We start from the raw sequence: 17,411 nt of genomic DNA, 5'->3' as shown, positions 1-17,411 counted from the left end.
CACCGACTGTACTTTAGTCCATCTGAACCCAAATTGTTTTTCTGAACCAGACATGTGGACCAGCCACATAGATGGTTATGGTGGCCACATACTTGAGGTCAAACAAGTGACTTTGCTGCTAAGGATTGGCTATTTGGCCAACTGGCAGTATATAATGATGCCTTCCCAATAGCTAAATACATTCTAAAGGCGGACACCTTACAAGGGCTAGCAACATTCCAAACACAAACTGATGAGATTAAACTCTGCAGGCTAGAGTTTAGTGGTAAGGGGCTGCCCACATCACCCCTTCCAAATGCTGCTAGGTCCCAGAAAGCTGGTCTGTGTATACCAACATCAGCTATCTGTGGGGTGTAAAAGTCACTCAACCTATTCTATATTTAGAAGTAGCTTTGGGTAAATAGATTTTTGTTCAGGAATTCCCAGGAGTACTGTAACATAAGAACTTTCTTCTCCATTGACACTGCTCCAGAGAGGAGGGTCAAGAACAATTTGCCTTTACCAGGAAAGGTCAATAATGGATGGTTGTGACTTTGTCCCACATGTATATGCATAGACCCACAATTTGTCTTGCTTTGGTGTCTATTGTAATTGTCTTTAATGTCAACTTGTCCCAAATTAGAATCAAATGAATAGGGAGACACCCTGGAAGAATTGTCTTGATTGCCTTGTTCGGTGTGGGAAGATCCAATTGTGGGCAGCACATTTGGGAAGCATTCCAGATAAAAGGGGCATTTCAGAAGGAGATTTATCGCACCCTTCTCTTGCTTGGCCTCCCTCTTGCTGCTCAGTTATCTGCCTCATTGTTGCTGCTGTTGAGTCCTTACTGACAGTAGAGCCAGTATTTCCAAGCTTACACATAGAATAGAGACCAGAGGCTCTCCAGGAACTTTCTGCTCTTCTGGAGACAGATTGGGACTACTGAGACATCCAACCATGGATACTGAGTAACTGCCAATTGTCACCCCCCCCCCCACTCGCCAGTGAGAGAAAGCTATTCTGGATCTACACCAACTGTTGAGACATCCAGCCTCAAGTACCAAATATCAGGTTCTAAGCATGTGAGGTACAATTTGGCTATTATTATTCTATTAAAGCTCCCTTTATAAATTCTGATATATACATAATATATAGATAGATAGATAGATAGATAGATAGATAGATAGATAGATAGATAGATAGAAAGATAGATAGAAAGATAGATAGATAGATAGATAGATAGATAGATAGATAGATAGAAAGATAGATAGAGATACATATATATGTTAGGACTTAGAGTCCTGAAAATGACTAAAGAAGTCACTCTGCACAATCATGTGATGATATTATGCTAATCTTTGATTTTTCTCCCATATCTGGAGTCAGATACTGTGAATCTGAGAGCTACTCTGGGAGCAGCGTTGAAATCATGAGGATTGTGGTAAATGACTTCAGAATGCAGAGACTGTTGTCTGTACAGAGGGATTTTAAGTAGGAGTTCTTTAACAACAGAGTTACAAGGTGTCTTGGGACCTCTAAATCACGCAGTCACACAGGATGCAGGCACCCCAGAGACAGAACAAAGTCTCTACAAGGGAGGGACCACCTCACTCCCCAATACTTAATATAGTGATGGTTCAATGATGGTTTAATCAGAAAAAGCCACTTGCTTCTTGTCTTAAGGGCATAGTTATATAAAACTCAAAAGTGGCTTCTTGTCAGATGTAGTTATACAATGGATCACATCACTGGTTACTCTGGGTTTCCCTGTGATCCTCTGTCGATCATTGTCACCTACCCCCTGGTCTCCCAGATGTCCAAGAACAGTGGCAACAGTGTCATTGTTCACTGATATCACTGAACATAAACAAGGCTTGGCTAAGACAACTAGTGCATTGGAATCATGGCTATATGGCTAGTTATCATAAATCATCTATCAACACTCTATGTGGGGCACTGGGAGGTTCATAGGTCCCTACGGAAGCCTCCCAGATGAAAAGACTCCATAATACATAAGAAAACAGAGCTCAAGGGGTTGGAGAACCTACAGAGTGTAAAAAATTATGAAAGTCATAAAAGTAGTAACATGTCTACATTACAAATTATAAGCCCAATTGTACCCCAAGGGGTCTGTACTAGGAAACTGAAAGTTGTCTAAAGGTATGGAGTGGTGGAATCAGAGGGTCAAAATGACAGATTAAGGTTTAAGCAACTCAACACTGATATGGATACCTGAAATGGGCAAAGAATAGCTCACACTGGACATCTAGAACACCAGGAGGTAGGCAGTAATGGTTGCCACAGGATAACAGGGAAACCGTTGAGACCAGAGGCAAGAGCCTTTTACATAGCTGTCTACTTGATGGTTGCCTTGATAGCCTGTGCGTATATGTGTGTGGAAGGGGGAGTGGGTTGGTAGGAATGTGGGTCTGTGTGTGTGTGTGTGCACACACACGTGCGCATAAGTAAGCCTATGTGCCTGCATGGACCTGTTTCTCTGATGTTGTATCCTGCGAGCCTGTGAATAAACCAGGACACCTCTGCTCCCTTACTCTTCTCAAAGTCGAGCCCCTCAAGACTCCCTTTCCCTAGAGTCAGACCTAACGAATGTTCACAAACTTGTCCATGTGGCATTTACTGACCAAACATTTATGCTCATGGTCTATGCAAAAGAAGATTGCTGGATACCAAGTCTATCTTTTCATAACATTTGCATCCTTATCTTTTCTTCTTATTAAAGAAGCCTAACCTTCATGAAGACAGAAATCTCTGCAACCTATTATTCCTTTCATTTTCTCCCCATACACTAGAAATATTAGATAACTTGTGTTCATTATCTTTGTTTCAAATAAAAAAGGTAAGGAAATCAGGCTGCTTATTTAGCATAGGTTATGTAAATGTGGTACCTTTTCAATTTAGGGAAATGAATCTCTCCCCATATCTGTATGATTATGTATATATAAAATTATACATACTTTATGATTATGTAGTATGAATTTATATGTATATGTATATATGTATATGTATATATATATATATATATATGCACTCACATCAGCACAATCACAAGTATATAGGCTCTCTGGATTCACTACAGATGAGTAAGTTATAAAATTATTCAAGTATGGCTTTTAAGACCAGTAATAAATGGATCACCAGTAAATTGTTATAATGAAGAATCACAGCTCTATATCAAATCCACCAAATCAAAGCCTGACTTTTAACAATATCCCCCAGGTGATTGCCATGCAATTAAACTTTACCAGGTGTTGTTTTAAGCAATTTTAAATAATCAAGAAACAAAAGAGTTGCCTTTGAGGAAATGTTATGTTTTAATTATCTGTGTGAGTTTTCAAACATTGTTTTTTTGGAAGAGAGAGATGGGAATGGTCAAGATGCTGAATTATCTGAATAAAGACCTCAATTCTCAGATATTCCTGACAGTGACACTGTTGACATGATGTAGAAGGTTAACTGTCCAAGTCACTTAAATCCCTAGTGGGTTGGGAGAGATGGTTAGAAATCGGATTTTAATATTAGCAATACAAATGACTAAAAGTTTAAAATATTGACAGCAAAATACTATTCAGCCGTGAATAAAAGGGAAATCATGAATTTTCAGGTATTTGAACAGAGCCAGAAAAGATAATATGAAGTGGTCACCCAGACCCAGAAAGAAAATGCTGCATATTGTCTCTTATCTCCGTTCCTAGCTCCAAAGTTTTGGGCATGAGTGTACCACATTGACAATCACAGAAATGTACACGGGAGCCATAGGCAATGTGAGTGTGTTGTGGGAAGAGGCCAGGTGGAGAATAGGGGGGTACAGATGATGAGAAGGAAATGGAGTTAGGAAAAGAAAGGGCTCCGTAGGAGGAAGGAGGGAAGTCAGCACAGAAGGAGGAGAGACGAGGGACAGATAACAGTCTCATGGTCTCCGTCACTGTGAGGACACATGTTGACCATGGCAACTCTTACAAAGGAAAACAATGGCTTAGAGATGTAGCGATATAGTCCCTTATTGTCACAGTGGGAAGCATGGTGCTGTGCAGACAGAAATGCAGAAGGAGCTGAGAGTTCTACTCCAAGTTCATGTGATAAAGCCTCAATGAATCATATTATTTTATATTTAACTAAATGTATATAAAATTCATACAATGGTAATGTATTGTGCCAAGAAAATCCCTATAAAAATTATAAAGTCACAAAAACTCTAGTACCAGGCACAAAAATACCTTTTAAACTGTTGGTCTGGGTAGTGCAAAGGACTCTTCAGAGCGGTATAGATGAGCGGTGTGGCCTTTGGTGGCCCTTCCAGAGCACAAGGGTGGGCAACTGTTGCTGAGGACGCCACACATTTAAGACACAAGAATCAGATGATCTGGCTAGATCTGATCTGAAAGAGTCTTCACTGTGGTCTAGCTCCCATGGTTCCGGAAGTTACTGTGCATACTGCCGAGAAAGGGAAGCGATTACAAATGACCCAGTCCTACCCGGCAGCAATATCCACGAAGCACAGCAGTGACCAGCATGGCAAGATATGCGTAAAGGCGCACGAAGTGGCGCTCACATTTCTGTGGCAACAAATAGCTGTTTCACTGGACTTACGTCCTACTCAACAGGAGGGAAATCATGCCTGGTATTCTAAACTAGCCAGCTCCTGCACTCATGAGTATTAGAAAAGATTCGTACCCCACCGCTTTGCCAGACCAGCATAAATTCCTTATTGCATTTGAAATCTTACCGCTATACTACTGTTCATCAAAGAAGTTCTCTTCACAGCAAATGGAGAAATTCACAGCAAACCACAACTTGACACAATGCAGGGATCCACAGACTGGAGAATCCAGCCCCCACTCGCCTATGGCATACCTCCTCCTTCTATGGCTCAGGAAACATGGAAGAGAGGCCAGGAAGTTTGTCAGAGCCAGTATTGCTGTGAAACAGCCTTTTCCGGAAATGTTGCATGAAGAAAACTGAAAAAATGGAATGACCAATGGACATGTTAAGGTGGAAGGGGAAATATTCATGGACCGAGGAAGACGAAGAGCTAGTCAGAGTTGAGAGAAGGAAGAGTTAGCCTCTCGCAGGAATGAGCTCCTTCACTGGTTGTCCAACGTAGAGTAGACAGCCCTGAAACCACTTATAGACTGCCAACAAAAATGGACTCAGCAGGTGTGTGTGTGTGTGTGTGTGTGTGTGTGTGTATGCGTGCACATGCTACACACATACTTAGTGTTACAATAATGAATAAAGAAAGGCTATCAACTTGAGAATGGGGTGGCATGAAGGGGCTGTAGGGAGGTTGACGCAGAGGTCTGGAGAAAGGAAAAGGAGTGGGGGATGACATAATTTTATGTACGCAGGGGAGAAATTACCTAAGTCTATCTCAATGAACGGAAAGTAATGAAAGATAAAATTTAAATCTTTCCTGGCATGGTAACACATACTTGGAATCTCAGCATTTGATTGGGTTAGATAAGAGGGTCTGGAAGGCCAGTCTAATCTGGGCTATGTATGAAAAACGGTTTGAAAATGCCCTTGGTCTTTCACAGGCTTTGGCTTGCAGTGCCTCTGCCAGTCTCTGTGCATTTACACGTGCTGGTTAGAGAGCTGCATGTGTTCGCGGGTGTATTTACTCTAAGGTAGAGAGTAAGCTTGGCCAACATGCTTTGGGTGATAGGGAAAAGAGCATGTTGCCTGAAGCTTCTGCTTCATTAAAGGATATTGTTATGTTGAACTATCTCTAATCATAATTATTATAATAATGGCAACCATTACCAAACTTCCTGCTCATGACTTGTAATGGTGCATCTAATTCCACTGAGGGCTGAACAAATCCTACTTTTTAAAGAGCATATGAGATGCTTCATGAATTTGTGTGTTATCCATTTGCAGGAGCAATGCTAATCTTTTCTGTATCATTCCACTTTTAATGTGTGTACCACTGAAAAGAGCAGAAACATTGTTTTTTCTCCCTCTCGCCACTAGTGAGGATTAAATCTAGAATCTTACTTATGCTTCCAAAGTGTTCTGCCATTAAGAAACATCTCTGTCATGAGCACTACTTAACTCATCTACTATCATGTCAATAGTCATATAGCATTCATACATAAACATTATATAAAATATCTCTGTACAACTGTATGATTATTTAATATGTTAATTCATTTCCATGAGATACATTGTCAATAACTAGGTTATTGGATTGGAGCATTTATAGTTTCCAAAATTTTCCTTCTGAAATCTATTGACTTTTTAACTTTAATTTTTCAACTTTTATTACAATATAATTACATTTCTCTCCTTTTTCCCTCCAAACACTCCCATATATCCCTCCTTGTTATTTCAAAGTCATACATGCATATCTATATCTATGTCGATATAGATATATGTATGTATCTATATACATATAGATTCTTAAGTACAACCTGCTAAGTCTGTATAATGTTATATGTTTGTATGTTTTCAAGGCTGACCATTGGTATTAGATGGTTGTGGGGCTGTGTTCTGGAGGCCTCACACGGAGATCTCTGGTCAGGGAGGGGGCACAGATTCTGCTGGGTCCAGCTAGGTGTGTGGGTTCGGGCGAAGGGTAGAGAGCTCAGGCAGGGAGGGGTAAACTGGTTCTGCTGCCTCTCTGCTGGTGCTGCCACTCCTCTGTCTCAGCTGCTACTGCAGAAGACTCAGGAGGAGGGTGGTGCCGGGTAGCTTCTGGAGAGCAGACCTCTAACCAAGCAGCAGTGTTACAGCTCTTATGACATAAGCTCTCGGATGTTGGAGTAATTCCTGTACACCTTTAATCTTGGACAGGCCTCATATAGTTTTGGGATGGTTCAGAGTCTGGGAACAGGTGCTTCTTATTGGCTTGGTCTGAGGGCTTGGGAATATCCCATCTACATATTTGGGGGTGTGGTCCTGTTCCTGTCTTGAGTCTACAAGGCATGTGGTCATCTCCTATGCTGTGGAGAAGGGTCTTTGTCTGTGACCTACTCAAACCTCTCTACAGGGGGCCGGGGGAGACGCTGTAGCAATGTGAGAGGGGCCTGATCTCCTGGGAGACTAGGAAGCTCCTACCATCCCTTAGGGTCCCTGAGGCATCACTAATCTCAACCCCAAATCAGGGTACCCTTCACCGCCAATTGCCCCACAGATAGTCAGTAGGAGCTATGTGCTCTTCTCTGGGGAAGACTATACCTCTCACTCTCAATTGCTTGGAGAGAATTCGTTGTGTCGGGTTGAGGCCGTGCAGGCAGCACTCCATCCACTTTGGCATGTCTATTCATTGGTGTCATTCTTATTCAGTCCCTATCTGAGCAGCCATGTTAGTTGACTTCTTACTGTTGACAATTTGGGATTTGATTTGTTCCATTTTTTAAAAATTTTTTTATATGACAGTATAAGCCATTTTTAATGTAGGCATTTAAAGGCATCCTCTCAAAACTGCTTTCAATATGCTTCAAAGTCTTTGTTGTATTTTGCTTTTATTTTCCCTTACTTACTTCTCCTTCCAGAAAGTTTATTTCTTAATTTCTTCTTTGACCCGTTCATCATTAGTAACAAGTTGTTTAAGTTTGATTGTGTTGCAGTCAGAATAAAGGGAACGCTTTTAATCCTTTTTAATTTGTAAATATTTGTTTCACTTTATTTTAATAAAATAGTTATAGTAAAATAAATATAATGTTTTATTGTTCATCTAAAATAGACACAAAACTTCCTTTCCCATCCTATCTTCCCCTGCTTCTGAGAGGATGCTCCCCCCCCCTACTTCCAGCCACCCACTCCTGCCTTACCGTCCTAACATTCCCCTACACTGGGGCATCAAGCCTTCTCAGGACCAAGGGCCTCCCCTCCCATGATGCCAGACAATGCCATCCTCTGCTATATATGCAGCTGGAGCCATGGGTCCCCCCACCCATGTGTACTCTTCGGTGGTGGTTTAGTCCCTGGGACCTTTGGGAGGGTGCTCTGGTTGGTTGAAAATGTTGTTCTTACTATGAGGTTGTAAACACCTTCAGCTCCTTCAGTTCTTTCTCCAACTTCTCAATTGGGGTCCCCGTGCTCAGTCCAGTGGTTGGCTGCAAGCATTCGCATCTGTATCAGTAAGGCTCTGGCAGAGCCTCTCAGGAGACATCCATATTTGGCTCCTGTCAGCAAGCACTTCTTGGCATCAGCAATAGTGTCTGGGTTTCACGGTTGTTTATGGGGTGAATCCCAAGTGGCATAATCTTTTTCTGGGTGGCCTTTCCTTCAATCTTTTCTCTATTCTTTGTGCCTGTATTTCCTTTAGACAGGAGCGATTCTGAGTTAAAAATTTGAGAAGGGTGGGTGGCCCCATCCCCCAACCAGAGTACATGCCTAATCTCAGAATACAGTCTTTATGTGTAAACTGGGAAAGGGAATAACATTTGAAATGTAAATAAACAAAATAACCAATAAAATTTTTTTAAAAGAATCTAACACATGCACATACACAAATAAAATAGACACAAGATGTGTTCTCTTTTAGAAAAGCTTCCATATGTTGCTAAATAAAATTCTTTGATATTTGAATATAATATTCTATAGGTATTTGTTAAGTCCATAGGATTCAATGTCAATTAATTCCATTGTTATTCTGTTTAAAAGTAGACTATTTAAATCACCTAATATTAATGACTTGTTGTTAATCTGTGTCTTTAAATCCAGTAGCAGATTTTTTTTTTCTGAAATTGGGTGACCAGGGATTGGTACATACATGTATAAGACAGGGACTTGCTCTTTCTGGCTAATTCTTCTCTTGCTTAGAATGCAGTGTCTTGTCCCCTTTCTTCTAATCAGTCTTGCTTTGAAATCTATTTTATGGGATAGTAGGATACCAATGCATGGTTGCATTGTGGTCTCATTTGATTGGAGTATTTCTGTTCTTTCATTTACACTAAGGAGGTGCCTATCTTTAAAACTAAGATGTGTTTCTTACAGACAACAAATGAATGGATTATTTTTTGATCCTGTCAGTAAGTCTGTGTATTTTGATTATGGAATTGAGACCATTGGTCTTTAAAGTTATTGTTTAAATGTTTTTGCTGATTATAATCAAATTGATGTTGAGTTTTGGTGTTCTTTGTATTCTTGGTGGTATTTTGTGTTTTAATAATTATGACCTGGTATTTATTTACACAAAATATGGATTATTTTCTTTAAGTTTGGTTTGATGGATATAAAAAGGTTTTGGCTGTTTGGGTCAAGAAAAGTTTGCCTTTCTCCTACAATCATCCATAATGTTTTGCTGAATATATCATTTTAGGTTGGCTACCACAGTCTCTTAGGGCCTCAACACATTTCCTGAGGCTCTTCTAACTTTCTAAGTCTCTATTGAGAATTCAACTGGCATTTTGATGGATTTCCTTTTATTTGTGACTTGAGGCTTTTTTCTTGCACCTTTCAATAACCTTTATTTTTAATGTGTATTTAGTGTATTGACTATGATATGTCATGGGTGTTTTCTTTTATGGCCTTGTCTATTTGGTGTTTTATGATTCTTGTACTCATATGTGTTCATCTTTCTTTAGTTGGGGAAGTTTTCTTCTCTGACCTTGTTGAAGAGCTGGGCTGTGCTATTGACTTGGGGTTCTTCTCCCTCATTTATGTCTATAATTTGAAGGTTTTCTTCATGGTGCTCATGGTGTTCCACATTTCCTGTCTGTTTCTTTCCTGTGCTATTAAATGTTTTTGCTTGTATTCCTTGCTTACTTTATCTAGATCCTCTACTTTTTCTTTGCGTCTTTCTGATATTCTATATGCCGCTTGATTAATTCTACTTGTAAGACTTTCCTTTGAGTTTTTTAGCTGGGATATTGAATTTTTCCTTTTCCTCTTTTGATTGGGAATAGATTCTCTTATCACATAATATACCTTGATTATGATTTCCCCTCCTTCAACTCCTCTCTGTTTCATTCCCCCAATTCCCCTCCCATTCAGAATCATTCCCTTTCTGTCTCTCATCAAAGAACAGACTTATAAGAGATAATAACACAACAAAACAACAGACAATGAGATCAAACAAAACTATGATTTCTAAGTTGGATAATGCAGATCAGCACGAGAAAAAAAAGCCCAAGGAGAAGCCACCAGCATCAATTTACACATTCAGGGATCACGTAAACACAGTACACTGAAGGCCATGATACATATGCAGACGACCTGCATCTGTGCCTGTCGCCTCAATCTCTGTGACTTCGTATGAGCTTTGACTATATTGATTTAGACGACTTTCTCATTGTCCTTCACGCCTCCCCCCCCCCCCCCCCCCGTCTGCCTCCTCTTCACAGGGTTCCCTGATTGCTGCAAGGCGAGATTACATCCCACTTAGGGCTAAGTATTCCAAGATCTCTTACTCTGTATAATGTCGGGCTATGGGTCTCCAAATTTTCATCTGCCATAGGAGGAAGCTTCTGTGATGATGGCTAAGTTTGGCACTGATCTAACAGTGTAAAATGGAGAGAATCTTCCTGTACTAAGGATGTTAGAACATACGGGTGAAAGCTCTAAGTAGATAAGTTATGTAGGCATTAGCTTCAGGAATAATGCCTCGCTGTCAGTTTATGAAAAACAGCCTATAGTCTTGGCAATAGCTTGAGTTGTTTTCAATAGCATGTTATTCAAACATGTGAAAACTTATACGTAAAAAGTTTTTACAGTGGTCTATAACAATATATTTTGAATCGTGCATTTTTAGAGTAGTCCAGCTTTACACTGCAATAGAAATAATTGTTTCAAAAAGCATTAATCAGCATCTGGGTCATGATTTTCCATAATTAATGAGAATTTTAATTAAAAAGCACCTTTTCACCAGGGCCAGCGTCTACCACCTAGCAATATCTTGACTCATAAGATCAGAAGGTCTAATGTTCCCCATTCGACTCCTATTACAGCCATTGCTATATTGAACGTACCCCAGCTTATAAAGTTAGAGGATGAAAACCTGTCCCCTACCCCAGGCCAGCCCCCACTACACCACATCCTTCATATTCCCAAGGTCAGAGGATGTAAAATTTCTCTCCTTGCCTTAGACTAGACATGGCATGCATCTCAGCTGTGCTGTCAGAGAACAAATGAGCTCTGCCCCCAGTGAAGTTCCCACCATACATCACATATCCTGGGTCATGAGGTTAGAGAATATATTACCACAACCTGACCCTGGTGTAACTCCTTGTTATTGTGGTAGCATAAAATCCAATTTGTGTGGTCAGAGGCCAAGCCCTTTATCCTAGACCAAATCTGTTCAGATGCTCCATTAATGGTGTAGCACAAAGTATGTCTACAGCTGAACTTCAGTCACCAATAAACCAAGTCAGGATGAGCTAAATGTAGGGAATTTGAACAAGTCAAAATGCTCACTCAGTACAGATATACCAGAGAGTTATAAATAATCAACTAACTTTATATATGCAATTTTCAATGCAAAACCACAGTAGCATGTAAAACCAAGACAACTATGTTTCTAAAAAATTTACCAACCATAAGTGTGACTGACCTCTGTGCTGGATGGTTTTATATCAACTTTACATATGCTAGAGTTTTTTTTTTAGAAGGGGAACCTCATTTGAGAAAATGTTCTCACCAGCCAGGCCTATGGGCAAACCTGCAGTCCACTGTCATGATTGATGAGGTTAGAAGGCCCAGTCCATTGTGGGGGGAACCCTGGGCAGGGGTTCGTCAGTTGTATAAGAAAGTATCCAGGTTTTTGCCCTGCTTGAGTTCCTGAGCTGGCTTCCTTCAATGACAGAATGAGATATGGAAATGTAAGCAAAATAAATCCTTTCCTTTTCAAGTTGTGTTTGGTCAATGTATTTTATCAAAACAATAGCAGATAGGAGGCTAGTGTAACTTGTCATCAGAGAAGCCTCACTGAGCAACTGTGAGAAACTAATGCAGAGAACCAGTCAGAAATAAGTGGAATTTGGGGAATTCTGTGGGGGTGGGCGGGTGAAGGATTGAAGAAGCCAAAAGATCAAGGACACCACATGAATTTGGAATCTTAAACAGGTTTTGGAGTTTCGGAATAATCATGAATATTCTATAGACACTAGCCGATTGTGATATTAATATTAACATACCATCTTGGAGATAAATGTGGGTCAAATTTGTAGGGGTCAACTGTGCTGAGTAGCTTTATATTCAGTTGACAGAAATGTGTAGAGTCCTTTCAGAATAGGGAAACTCGACTGAAAAAATGCCTGCAACATATTGGCCTGTAGACAAGCCACAGGCCATTTTCTTGATTGATGGTGTAGGAGGGTCCAGCCCACTGTGAGTGATGACAGCTCTGAGCAGGTGTTTTTAAGCTAGCCATGGGGAGTAAGATAGTGTTCATTGAGTTACTGCCCTCACTTTGCTCAGTGATGTAGTGTGACCCAAGAGCTCCAAAATTAAATAAACTCTTTTCTCCCTGGTTTGTTTTTGGTCATGGTGTTTTATGACAACAGTAGAAAAACTAAGACAACTTCCAACGAAAGAAGCTTAGATAAAATTCAAGGTAAGGAACTCAAAAGCATGATTATAAATATATGCAAATGATTCCGAGGGCACAAATAAATTTATAGGAATTCTAAATGAATTCCAAGAGAACATAAACAAATAGTTAAATGAACAAGGAGGTTAATTCAGGATAGAAAAGTATAATTCAATGAAGATGTAGAAATATTGAAAAAAATCTAAACTTAAAAGACTGAAGGAATAAAAGATTTCAGAGTCAAATACATAGCTCAGGGGAAAGCCCCAATAATATCACGGCTCTTGGCAGAAAATCAGGAATTGAAGACAGGACACAAAAATTGGATCATTAAGTCAGAGTCAATAATACACTAAAAACCACAGAAATGGAAGAGACAAGATTTCCCAAATCTATAGAAAGAGATGCCCAACCAACTACAAGAAGGATACATAATGCCAAATAGACAGGGCCTGAAAATTAACCCCATACATCATGTTGTATTCAAATACTAAATATAGAATGAAGACTGAAGAAAACTGCCAAAGAAAAGGAAAGACTTGAATATAGATGCAGGCCCATTAGAATAGCAGCCAAATTTTTAGTAGAAATTCTGAAAGCCTTCTGGCATGAAAAATGAATTTTAGTTTCTAAAAGACCTCAGCTGCCAACATGCACAAATAGTACACCAAGCACAACTATCTTGTTGTCATAATAGGAGAAATAAAAACTTGCCATCATTGGAGGTGGGGTGGGAGGGAGCAGAGTAAAAATATCCATGACAATTAAGCAAACTCTATAGAGAACATTAGAAGGAAGTACTATGGATGGAAAAGAAAACATATCTTAGAAGCCAAGAAGAAAAAATATGATCCAAGAAGAGCTGTTAAATAAAAGACAATGTTCAAAAAATAAAAAAACAAAAAATACTACAAAAACTAATAACAAAAATTAATACATATTATTTAAAATAAACCTAAGTACCAGTTTCATGATCAAAGTACACAGCCTAGAAGAATAAATCAGAAAATGGGACTCTTGCTGCTTCTATGAAACATATTTAATTTTTAAAGATAAATAAGGTAGTGTGATAAAAAAGGCACACATGTTCACACGTTCCAAGCAAACAGAACAAGGAAACATGCATGTGTCAAAATTCTAATACATGATAAAGTATATTTCAAACCAAATATAGTCAAAAGAAATAAGTTGATTCACAATGATTAAAGAAACAGCTAAACCATCAAGAGGACATTAGAATTCTAAGCATATATGCACCAAACACAGATACAACTAGCTATAAAACAATTTATCAACTAACACTATAACATCCTAATACACTAAAATTAGATGACTTCAGTGTCCTACATTCACCAATAAACAGAGAACAGACCAAAAGAAAAAAAAAAGGAAAGGATAAACATTGGAGTTAAATAACATCATATAACACATGACATCTACAGAGCTTTATATATCCTAACACTACAATATATACATTTTTCTTGAGTCCATGAAGTTTATTCTAAAATAAATCACATATAAGAACACAAAACAAATAGCAATGAATATAAAAACATTGAAAAAAATTTAAGTTAATCTAACTGCAAGGGAATAAAGCCAGAAATCAGCAATAAGAAAAAAAGAAACTATAGAAAATACACAAATTTATGGTAAGTAAATACAACACTATGGAATGATGAATAGAAATGAATGGAAATCAAAATGCAATGAAGGCAGTCCTAGGTGAAACTTCTATTACTTTAAGTGCCTAGGTATAAAATCTGAGAAATCTCAAATACAAAAATAAATAAATAAATAAATAAAATAAAAATAAAAAAATCACAATACACCTTAAAGTTCTGGAGAAACAAGAACAAATCAAACTTGCACTAGTCAATGGAATTAAATAATTAACACCTGGACAGAAATTGATGATATAGAGAAATAAACTGAATTACGTGAAACAGCTTTCAGTTGGCTGAGTACTTTGCACACACACAAAGCCCTGGGATTGATCCCACTACCACATAAATTGGATGTGGTGTGGAAGGTGTGGTAGGTGGAGAACTCTTGTAATCTCAGCATTCAGGGGTGGAGGCAAGAGGATAAAAGATTCCAGATCAGGATGTTGGAAGGAGAGAACTGAGTCCCAAAAAGTATTCTCTGAGCTCCACATGACTTACACACATGTTAACACACAAAACATACTAGTTTAAAACAAAAAAAAATTTTAAAATCTTTAAAAGCTGAGGCCTTCATAGGATACATAAAACACTGCCTTAAGACAGACAAACATGTTAAAAAATAAAGAATTAGTTCTATTTAAAAGTAAAAAATAAAAAACAAGCAAGACTGAAAAGCTCTTGGCCAATTCAATCAAACAAAGAAGATGAGAAGACTTTAATAAGATTAGAGGCAAAAAGGAAAACATTATAACAGATAGCAATGAAATCCAGAAAATCATAAGATCATATCTTTAAAATGTATATTCTACCAAATTGTAACATCTTTCTAGATGATATGAACTATTAAATTTAAACTAAGATGATGTGCGTGTGTGAGTGTGTGTGTGTGTGTGTGTGTGTGTGTGTGTGTGTAATTAACAGAGAGTGAAACAGTAACTAAACAACAACAACAACAAAAAGATCTTCTGACTAAAAAATGCTTCGGTTCAGAAGAACTCTGCCAGATCTTTAAAGAGTTACAACCAATGCTTCTCAAAATATTCTATGATGTAGAAAAGGAAAGAGTGTTTCCAAACCAATTTTTTGAAGCCAGGATCACACTGATAGAAAACCCGATAGAGAACAACAAAAGAATAAGATGATAGGCTAACATCCCTGAGGAACATAATCCTCAAACGTCTCAATCAAACTCTTTCAGACAGAACTCAAGAGTAAATTAGAAAAGATCACTCATCATCATCTTTTGTTTCTGAGATGCAGGGATGAATGCAATTATACAATCAATTGTGTGATTAATCTCATAAATGGACTCAAGAACAGAAATTACATGATACACAAGATATAGAACAGACCCCAACAAAACATTACCTAATAAGAAAAGCCCTGGACAGATTAAGGAAACTGAATCATATAAAGGCTATATGTAACAAACCTGTAGCCAACATTATGTTAAAAGGAGAAAAACTTAAAAGAAGCTTTTCTTTTAATTTCTAGTAAACTAGTTCCTATTTTAATTCCTATTCAATCAGGAACAGAAAAAGAATGTCTATTCTCTTAGTTTGTAAACAATATAGTGTTTGAAATTTATTAAGATTAATGTCAATTATCAACTTCACAACATCTAGAAACCTCAAGGGGACAAGTTTATTTGTCTACCTGTGAGGGATTATCTTGACTGGCTTAGTCTCTGGCCAATGTGGGGGATCATATTGACGAGGACAGTTGAGATGGGAAGTTTCAGTCTAAACACGTAGGACATTACTTCATGGACTGGGTCCTGGACACCTACATGAGCGCCAGCATTCATCTCCTTTTGTTTCCTGCTTGTAGGTACAATGTGAGCAGTGGCCTTCAGTTTCTGTTTCCATGAATAAAAGAGTACTGTGGAACCTGTGAACCAAATTAAGCCCCTTCTCCCTTTGTCAGTATAGTTTATTACAACAGGAAAGGAGTTATGACAAAGCCTTAGCTAGTACAATAAGACAAGAGAGGAGAATAAGAAAGATGCAAATGGGAAAATAAATCATTGCATTTATTCATTTGCTGATAGAATTTTACACGTGCTACCTGAAGACTTCACCAGAAAGCTCCCGTAGCTGACAAACACTTTCAGCAAAGTGACACAACAGACAAGTGACAGGGAATCAGTGGCCTTCTGAAATGTCAATGACAGACATAGGGAGAAAAACATGGAAAACAGCCCTGTTCACAAAACCTCAAAAGGTATCCTGAAGTAAGCCTCCAAGGAGGTGAAGGACATGTAGAATGAAACCTGAAAAATGAAATCAAGCAAAAGAGAAGAAATTAGAAAGATATCACATGTTCATGAAATGGAATAATTAATATTGTAAAAATAAACACCCTATCAAAAGCAATATGCACATTCAATGCAATCTAAATCAAAATCTCAATGCCATTCTTCACAGAACTAGAAAAACAATATTGAAGTTTTCTGGAAAAGCATAAGAGATCCCATTTCCTGTGCATTTCTGAGTGAAAAGGATTATCTTAGACACGTGACAATACTTGGCTTTGATTTATACCGCAGACCTATAATAGCAGCACAGCACTGCATACAACGTGTCCACCAGTGGAATAGAATGGAGGACCCAGACAGACTTCTTCAAAATGAAAGAAAAATCATCAGTTATACACCAGGAAAAGGCTTAGAAGATAGAAATAACTCAAGAAACTAAACATCAAGGACTCACAGAGCAATTCTAAAATTCATCTGGATTAACAAAAAAACACAGGATAGTAAAAACCATTCTCAACAATAAAAGAACATCTGGAGAAATCACCATCACTGTCTTCAAACTGTATTACAGAGCAATAGTGATAAAAATCAAATGGTATGGTACAGAGTCTGGGAGATAGATCAGTGAAATAAAATTGAAGACCAATAAATAAACCCACACACCTATAGTCACTTGATCTTTGATAAAGACGCCAAAACCATCCATTGCAAAAAAGACAGAATTTTCAACAAATAGTGCTGGTTTAAGTGGTGGTCAGCATGTAGAAGAATGCAAATTGATCCATTTTTATTGCCTTGTACAAAGCTCTAGTCCAAGTACATCAAGGACCTCCACATAAAACCAGATACAGTTAATCTAATAAAAGAGAAAGTGGGACCGAACTTTGAACACATTGACACAGGGGAAACTTTCCTGAACAGAACACCAGTGGCTTATGCTCTAAGATTGAGAACTGACAATTGGGACCTCATGAAATTGCAAAGCTTCTGTAGGCAAAGGACACTGTCAATAGGACAA

Source organism: Micromys minutus (genome assembly GCF_963924665.1).
Source record: "Micromys minutus genome assembly, chromosome: 26".
NCBI lineage: Eukaryota > Metazoa > Chordata > Mammalia > Rodentia > Muridae > Micromys > Micromys minutus.
Note: the sequence above shows the minus strand (reverse complement) of the source record.